Below are 8,199 nucleotides of genomic sequence, written 5' to 3'. Positions count from 1 at the left end.
ACGACTATCGCTATCTCTTAGTGATAAAGTAAAGCATTACAGGGCGATTGCATTGCATACAATAAAGCGACAACCATATGGCTCCTGCCAGTTGCCGATAACTCGGTTACAAAACATGATCATCTCATACAATAAAATTTAGCATCATGTCTTGACCATATCACATCACAACATGTCTTGCAAAAACAAGTTAGACGTCCTTTACTTTGTTGTTGCAAGTTTTACGTGGCTGCTACGGGCTTAGCAAGAACAGTTCTTACCTACGCATCAAAACCACAACGATAGTTTGCCAACTTGGTGCTGTTTTAACCTTCGCAAGAACCGGGCGTAGCCACACTCGGTTCAACTAAAGTGAGAGAGACAGACACCCACCAGTCACCTTTAAGCAACGAGTGCTCACAACGGTGAAACCAGTCTCGCGTAAGCGTACGCGTAATGTCGGTCCGGGCCGCTTTATCTCACAATACCGCCGAACCAAAGTATGACATGCTGGTAAGCAGTATGACTTATGTCACCCACAAATCACTTGTGTTCTACTCGTGCATATGACATCTACGCATAAAACCAGGCTTGGATGCCACTGTTGGGGAACGTAGTAATTTTAAAAAAATTCCTACGCACACGCAAGATCATGGTGATGCATAGCAATGAGAGGGGAGAGTGTTGTCCACGTACCTTCGTAGATCGAAAGCGGAAGCGTTAGCACAACGCGGTTGATGTAGTCGTACGTCTTCACGATCCGACCGATCAAGTACCGAATGTACGACACCTCCGAGTTCAGCACACGTTCAGCCCGATAATGTCCCTCGAACTCCGATCCAGCCGAGTGTTGAGGGAGAGTTTCGTCAGCACGACGGCATGGTGACGATGTTGATGTTCTACCTACGCAGGGCTTCGCCTAAGCACTGCTACAGTATTATCGAGGTTGACTATGGTGGAAGGGGGCATCGCACACGGCTAAGAGATCAAACAGATCAATTGTTGTCTTTGGGGTGTCCCCTGCCCCCATATATAAAGGAGCAAGGGGGAGGCCGGCCGGCCCTCTATTGCGCGCCCCCAAGAGGGGAATCCTACTAGGACTCCAAGTCCTAGTAGGTTTGCACCTAAAGGGAGAGAGGGGGAAGGAAGGAGAGGGAGAGGGAGAGGGAAAGGGGGGCGCACCCCCCCCCCCTCTCCTAGTCTAATTCGGACTAGAGGGGTAGGGGCATGCGGCCTGCCCTAGGCCGCCCCTCTCTCTCTCCACTAAGGCCCATCGAGGCCCATTAGTTCCCCCGGGGGTTCCGATAACCCTCCGGCACTCCGGTTTTATCTGAAACTTCTCCGGAACACTTCCGGTGTCCGAATATAGTCGTCCAGTATATCAATCTTCATGTCTCGACCATTTCGAGACTCCTCGTCATGCCCGTGATCACATCCGGGACTCGGAACAACCTTCGGTACATCAAAACATATAAACTCATAATAAAACTGTCATCGTAACATTAAGCGTGCGGACCCTACGGGTTCGAGAACTATGTAGACATGACCGAGACACGTCTCCGGTCAATAACCAATAGCGGAACCTGGATGCTCATATTGGCTCCTACATATTCTACGAAGATCTTTATCGGTCAAACCGCATAACAACATACGTTGTTCTCTTTGTGATCGGTATGTTACTTGCCCGAGATTCGATCGTCGGTATCTCAATACCTAGTTCAATCTCGTTACCGGCAAGTCTCTTTACGCGTTATGTAATGCATCATCCCGCAACTAACTCATTAGTCACATTGCTTGCAAGGCTTATAGTGATGTGCATTACCGAGAGGGCCCGGAGATACATCTTCGACAATCGGAGTGACAAATCCTAATCTCGAAATACGCCAACCCAACATGTACCTTCGGAGACACCTGTAGAGCACCTTTATAATCACCCAGTTACATTGTGACGTTTGGTAGCACACAAAGTGTTCCTCCGGTAAACGGGAGTTGCATAATCTCATAGTCATAGGAACATGTATAAGTCATGAAGAAAGCAATAGCAACATACTAAACGATCGAGTGCTAAGCTAACGGAATGGGTCAAGTCAATCACATCATTCTCCTAATGATGTGATCCCATTAATCAAATGGCAACTCATGTCTATGGTTAGGAAAGATAACCATCTTTAATTAAAGAGCTAGTCAAGTAGAGGCATACTAGTGACACTCTGTTTGTCTATGTATTCACACATGTATTATGTTTCCGGTTAATACAATTCTAGCATGAATAATAAACATTTATCATGATATAAGGAAATAAATAATAACTTTATTATTGCCTCTAGGGCATATTTCCTTCATGCACATCCGCCACCATGTTCGAACGCCAGACGGACCGCACCACCTCCGGTGAGGCAGCGATGGAACACATAGCACCGGATCCATGAGCCATTTGGGAGGAAGCAATGGATTCCCAACGGAAGGAGTTCGAGCAATGCGATTCACAACTCTTTGGCCTGATATTTGTTTTGCAAGTTTAGAGATGATAGCATATAGTTTACATATGTAGCAGAAGAAATATGGTTTTTATTGTAAGGGAAAGTTGTCATTGTAAAGCATCCAAGGCCTCGTAAAAGGAAGGGGCCAAACAAACTCGTTCTCCCCTTTGAGGCATGGGGTGATTATCTGCAAGCACCTCGCCTTCTATGGATATCAGACCAGGGCGAGTGGACACGAGATCTGAATCCAGCAGGTAACCCTGAGGGGCGAGCCGGTTCAGTTGCAAATGGGTGACATAACAACTTTCCCAGTCACCCTTAAGGCCTTAAGGGGCCATGGGGACGCGTTGACGATCCTAGCTAGGGTGCCTGCCATTGCTGGAGCTCCTGAGCTAGCTTGGTCCAGAGTGTGTTAAATGCTCGGATTGTTATTACCAGCGCCGAGGATGTGTGAAGACCTTGAGTCCTAACACAAGACCGGCGAAGAAGGAACTCATCTGCCAAGCCGAAGACATCAACTGAAGAAGCCAGTCCAAGGAGAGAACCGCAGTCTTCGGCTTCGAAGACCAGCTCAGGGGCTATTGATGGTGTCCTGGACTGAGAGGTGCTAACCTGTATGGCCTGTTCTTCATGGGCCGGGCTTATGGCCCACCAATCATCGGAAGGAAGGACTACCAATGCTATGAACCTCAGTGTGATCAAGATGGAAACCTCCGAAGACTTGGCGTGTACTTCAAGGATAGCTCTATTGCCGGTGTGTTGGCAACAGACCATGCGTGTAAAGAAATATGGTTTTTATTGTAAGGGAAAGATGTCATTGTAAAGCATGCAATAATTCGAGTTGTTTTTGTTAGAAACTAGGTTGATAAACCATCTGTATCCTGGCAAGAGGGGGAGAAGGCAGTCAAATCAAAAGACACCGGAGAGGTCATCCCTCCGACCATCTAACATGACGAGGAGATAATTAGGGGCTCGACTGTCAAAGAGATATCCCTGACCCACAAGATCATGGCAGTAATTACGCCGTGGAATGAACCACTCCTTGCATATTTACTCCGGAAAGAGTTGCTCGAGGACCAAATTGATGCATGACAGATCATCAGAAGATCCAAAGCTTATCAGGTCCATGATGACGAGTTATATAAGAAAAGCGTCAGGGAGTACTTAAAAGGTGTATATCCAAGGAGGAAAGCAAACAACTCCTTTCGGAAATTCACTCCGGCACAGGCGGCCATCATGTAGCACCTCGGACCTTGGTCGACAAGGCATTCCAAGGTGGATTTTATTGGCCAACTGCTAGAGCAGACGCAAAAACATTAGTCCATACATGCGCTGGGTGCTCGGTTTTCACTAATCAAAGCGACATGCCTGCTACGGCTCTTTAGACTATTCTGATCACTTGGCCATTCGTGGTCTGGGGGCTGGACTTGGTCGGCCCACTTAGAGGGGGACCAATAAGATGCAGTATATGCTCGTCATGGTAGATAAATTCCTAAAATGGATTGAGGCAAACCCAGTGACCTCGACAGAATTGGGGCCAGTGTTTGATTTTATATCTGGTGTAGTGCACCATTATGGCGTGCCCCATGGCATTATTACGGACAATGGATCTAATTTCACTGTCAAGGAAGTCAAGACGTGGTGTGCAAAAATGGACATTAAGGTTGATTATGCTTTGGTATATCACCCCCCAGTTCATGGCAGGTTGAATGAGCAAATGGTCTCATAATGAGCGGCATTAAGCCAAGGCCAGTTCGCTCTTTAACACTGGCGGACTGTAACTGGGTGGAGGAACTCAATTCTGTACTCTGAGGCTTACGCATCACGCCCAAATCGGTCCACAAGCTACCCGCCTTTCTTTATGGTGTACGGGGCCGAGGCCGTTATCCTAAGCACCGGCAGGAGGTTGCGGCGGACAACTGGCGTTGCAGTGGTGGGCTGGGCCGGCCAACTAGAATGCTGGGCCGCACAATAGATTTCCCTTTTTCCTTTTATTTCTTTCTATTTTTCTTGCTATTATGTTTTGATTTAGTACAAAGACCAAATCATTTTTATAAATTTGGAAACATTTTTGTGGGCACACTTTAAATTATTCCAACGGCCCTCACCAAGTTTCAAAATTACTGAAGCTATAAAAATATATATAGCATTTATTTGCTCCAACTCAAACATAATATGAATTAATTAAAAACCCATATATGTCCTGGAAAAATATGAATCATTTATGGTTTGGGTTTTCACCCCTTTCCCTAAATCATGAGAATTTTTGGAGGGCATTTTGGGTCCACCAAAAAATATTTTAAGTTAAACCTATTTGAGTTAATTTGGTGTTAGGGTTTGCTCATCCCCATTTCAAGTTTCATTTGAATTTAAACATGATGCATGAATGCATTAATGCAACTAATTACAAACAGTATTCTAGGGCTGTGACATGTAATCTAGGTACCCCGGTGCATATATAAACCGAGGGGTGTAGTCTTTAGAGGCACGACTACCAGCCTTATGGTTTAGAACACAAGCATATGATCTCGAGGTAGATCATCTTGTACTCTGTACTCCATCACAACAATATAATCAAAGTATAAACTAAGGTTTTACCTCTTCGAGAGGGCCCGGACCTGGGTAAACACCGTCTCGCGTTTTCCCCTGTTACCATTGTTCCTAGACCTACAACTCGGCACCCCCTGCTCGAGATCCTCTCCATGGACGCCCTCTCCCATCTCGGATGCAACGGAAGAGAGACGGGGGAGGAAAAAGACGAGGAGAATGAGTGGAGGAGAGAGATCATATGAGAAGAGATAAGGTTGGAGGGGAAGCGGCCCACAAACAACATGTCTCACGCGGAGAGGATGGCTTGTTTTCATCAGGCTTAAATGAAACATTTTCCAATTTGATAAGGTGCATAAATTACCATCTATACCTACTAATAAAAGAAATAGATATTCTTAGTCCGTCATGCCATTTTATAGAAACCCCCCTGATGTTTTTGGCATTAAAAAATTGAAAAAAAAATTGGAAAAAAATTGTTACTAATGGCGCACTCCTATGTGGTGCGCCATTACTAAGTGAGATAGTAATGGCGCACCTCTAGGCATACTAATGGCGCACTACAGGTGCGCCATTAGTATCTAGTATACTAATGGCGCATCAGTGGTGCGCCATTAGTAAAAATACTAGTGGCGTGGTACTCGTGACGCACCAGTAGTGCGTCATTAGTAGGCAAAACTGGTGCGCCACTAGTAGGCCTTTTCCTAGTAGTGTCCATGCCACTAAGACCCGCCATTGTCGACATGTCAGATGCAACGCCGCTCCTCCTTTGGGAACACCACTTGCAGCCAATGGTGCCATCCCCTCCACTCCCAACCGAACCCCAAGGCCCCTGACGACACCTCCAAGAAGGTTACGACGCGAACAGCACCGTTACCGCCAAATCCGAAGAGGATTGAAGATTTTCACCCGACATGAGATCGGGGTGGGTAGATTGGGCCCTCAGCTGCACCTTCATGAAGGAAAGCAGAACCCATGGGCGAAGCCGCCGCCGGGCCGACCAGACCGGCCAAGGTACACCACCAGGGCTCACCATCATCGAAGCCTGCAGCCGCAAACCACCGGGCCGACGAGAGAGGCGGCAGGAGAAAGGGGAACTCCAGATCTGACGCCACGACACAAACCCGCCGGAGGTTCACATTCCACCCGTTCCAGTCCCCTGCAGCCCACCTGCCCCGCCGCGCCCTGACAAGGAGGCCAACCCAGGGGCCGCCGCCCCGAATCCAAGGGCCAGCCTACCGCCACTGGGTCATCGGCCGTCCGCCACGCCGCTGTGCTCCAGATGGAGGCTGCCGTGGGCCAGATCGGCGCCGCCACCATCGGTCGGGGCCTCATCCTCAAGATCGGGGATCCCGCGCATCCAGAGCCCGAAGTGAGAGGGTGATGCCTCCACATCGCCATCGCATGCACGGGCTTAGCCCGGTGCCAACCACCGTCGGCGGCGGAGGGGAGAGCGGGAAGGAGGAGGGGGACCGGTGGTGGAGGGTTGGGTCCCATCGGTCACCCGCGCGGTGGGCGACGGAGGGGAAGGGGGAGGGGGAGGGGTAGAGGGAGAGCTTACAGAAAACAACTACAGGTCACTAAGGAACAAAACGAGAGATCAGATAGAAAAGTAGAGAACTGAGTAAACGGCTTGTGGCATATGCTTGCCCATAGCAGAAGGTCATCTCCACAATTAGGAATAAGAACGGGGTGGTCCTCTTTTTTTTTGTTAAATCTTCGGGTTATGGTGCTTCCAAATATTCCCAAGAAAGCAGATGCACAACAAAGAGCGGACTTATTTGGTAGAAAATCGAGGCGGATGACAAGCAACCACAACCATGACATCAATATTTGTTGACAAGGTTTTGCAAACTAGTCTACTCACCAAGCAGGGTTACGAGAGCTCCTCCCCAGGTACTAAATTGAGACAACAAATTCCACTAAGGCAATCGAACGACATGTCTAGCCAATCACCACTAGCGGTCAGGCCATCCCTGCCATGTCTCCCGCACCTTCGCTCGTGTGATTCATGTCTAGACTGCCAGTTTCGTCTAGTCTATTTTGGCAACCCATGGTGCCTTTATATGTTATACCTTGGTTATGTGTATTCGATTCAAACACCTTACATTCCGCAAAGTACAAGTCTAATAATAGTACAGCTCTAACACATATTCGACAAAATTCAAACAAACTTATGACTCGTGAATATGTCTTCGTCATCTTGAAGCTCCCAAGCATGGACCACATTGTACTAAATTTGGACTTGAACCATCAGGCATGATAGAGCATGATGAACAAAACATACATGATAATCGGACCAATATAAGTACTAAACAATCTAGACATGCAATCTGATAGATAAGAAAACATAGGATGTCCATCTTGATTTGTACTACGAATACACCAATAGAAAACCCTAATTAAAAGAAGCGATAAGAGTACTTACGAGATGGGTGTAGCATAAGCAACCTTAGCTGCAGCGGCGGTGTCCTTAGTATTGTGGTTGGACGGAGCCAACGAGTAGTCCATGAACCAGTTGATGGAGCATGAACATTCGAGTAGTCATGGGAGTAGTAGCAGTATTGTGGTCCCCAAAAACCTAATCACCTCTCACTTTTACATGATTGCGAGAGAAGGGGTTCCGGAGGCCTGCTCCCTCCCCCTTCGCGGCGCACGTCGAGAAGTAGGATAGAGAAACTTAGAAGCGGCACAGTTCACATAGACTTCAGTCAGATATTAAAAATCCTTATTCAGATCAAACATCAAAGTTAAGAGCCAACATCAAAACAAAAGGAGCTCCACATGTTGGTGCTTTGTCCAATAAACTATTTTTTCATCCAGCACTAAACAAGCTTGTGCCATGCCAGCATCCATGCATAGAGTGGAATACTTCACTTGCTAACTGTTCGGACGGTCTTACACCCTAGTTCGACACTTCTTTATTTTCCTGTTTCCTCTGCAAAATTGGCCATGATTTAATTCAAAACCCCACCAAGTTGATCACAGTACATCGATAATCAATTTTCTTATCATCAAAATAAGCACCATTTCTAATTATTTAAATGGTCAAGAAAACATAAGCAATTCCAACCATTACTAGATGTTTGACTTGCCTTGAAAATCAAGAAATCCAGGAAGTAAACATTTATTGGATTGAATGTCTGAAACAGATATCTCTAAATGTAGAAGGCATACTGCATAATATTCCACA

This window comes from Triticum dicoccoides, chromosome 7B, assembly GCF_002162155.2.
Source record: "Triticum dicoccoides isolate Atlit2015 ecotype Zavitan chromosome 7B, WEW_v2.0, whole genome shotgun sequence".
Classification (NCBI taxonomy): domain Eukaryota; kingdom Viridiplantae; phylum Streptophyta; class Magnoliopsida; order Poales; family Poaceae; genus Triticum; species Triticum dicoccoides.
The sequence above is the reverse complement of the archived record's forward strand: the minus strand, read 5'-3'. Positions refer to the sequence as shown.